A 1,760-nucleotide genomic window follows, 5' to 3' on the forward strand; every position below is an offset into this window, starting at 1 on the left:
GCAGTCTTAGGGACTGAGCCTTCAACCCATGGGATCAGATACCATCTCCACATAGGTGGAGATAGTGTCAGAACTGAATCGGAGGACACCCGGCTGGCATCTGCTGCTTGGCATGTGGGGAAAACTCCCCCCACACACATTTGGTCACAGAAGTCTTCTGTGTTGATGGCTGTGGTGTTGTGCCAGCAAAGGAAAAACACGGTTTGAGGAGTTTTATCCTACACTGAGCTATAATCCAGCACTATGTTATCTATTTCGTTACTGAAGCTGTTCCAGATCTTTCAGGTTGGCTGCTGTGTTGCTTTGTATGACCCATGCTACTACTCAACTTACTCAATTTCTTTGATTTTATCTTTTTCGTAGCAAACCATCAAACACACTGTATATTTTGCTCATTTATCTTTTTATTGTCTAGGTTTCCCCTTGAGAATGTAAGCTGCTAAAAGCAAAATTTTTCCTCTTGTGTTCATTTCTGTATCCTCAATTCCTAGAGTACTGCCATTTGTAGAAACTCAAAAATGCATGTTGAATAAGTTTTTTTCTCCTTGGTCATTTCATGATCTCAATGCAGTCATTTCAAGGTTCTGGGCCTTCCTCCCTTTTCCCTGGGGGCTGCATTTTTGTTCTAAATGAGCATATGCAGAGTCACAGCAACAGGAGGAAGGGTACCTGGTCCATAGTTGCCAGACATAAGAGTCATAAGGCAAGAGGAAGTAAATAAGAAATATCTGTGCACTCACTATGATTTCCAGTTGAATAGTCCATGCGCTTTGCAGCCTCCTCATCCCTGCTGTGTTGTCCTTTTGGGTTTTCTCACTCTCTGCCCCCACTCCCAACACCAGCTCAGAGACAGGGAACGCTCTGCTGCCTAAACACTGGCAGCTGTCTGCAAGTCTATTTGCTAGCAAATGCCGCACTGCCCAGCCACCACACCTGTCCCTAGCAAGCCAGTGGATTCACAGAGAAGCTGACAGTCTCCTCGGGCAACACTTGAAAAGGAGCCCCGACACATTTTTTTCTGTAGGATCTTCTATAGGATCCTTATGTAGGATTGTGATCACCGTTGCTGTCTTGAAGCATGGAGAGTTGGCACATAATCAACTCTGGGAGTTTCTTTTCCTCATCTTCCGTGCAGAATATGGTTTTATATCTCTGCCTGGGGGAGGCAGGGGTGGATGGTAGTATTATCTCACACTTGTGGTTAATGGATCAACTTTAGCAAAGATTTCCTTTGATGTCTGATGCTTAAAGTGAAGATTATGGAATTAAAAAATAAAATAAAAATCTTTTTTTCTCTCAAAAAGCTCTTACAAACCAAAAGCACCCAGGCTTTCAAGGTGTAGTTCTACCATCGATTTTTCAGTGTATTTAGAAATGTAAACAACTTTTTCTTCTTTCCATATTCTTCTGTGTATGGCCATGCTCAGGGCAAATGAATGCCTTGAAGGGCACTGGCTGGGTGAGGGAGTGGATGGGGAGGAGCGGAGCGTAGGAAGGTGGAGCAAACCCAGGTCCACAAACCCACCCTCATAGCTCCAGAATGTGTTCTGCCGCCCAGAATATGCCGCTGGAAGTTTTATAAAAACTCAGAAATCCCGGCCTAGCAGACCTAACTTGTCTCTAAACAAAGCACTCAGACAGAGCTTCTTGGACCACACCTGGAGTCAGGAGATGGGGCAAACCTGGCCATGGCTGACTTACTGAAGGGCATGACAGCTGGTACATGGCTTCGCTGGTTTATCTCAGGAAAAGCTGTAGCA

The sequence above is a fragment of the Cebus imitator genome, unplaced genomic scaffold (assembly GCF_001604975.1).
Source record: "Cebus imitator isolate Cc_AM_T3 unplaced genomic scaffold, Cebus_imitator-1.0 Scaffold268, whole genome shotgun sequence".
Classification (NCBI taxonomy): domain Eukaryota; kingdom Metazoa; phylum Chordata; class Mammalia; order Primates; family Cebidae; genus Cebus; species Cebus imitator.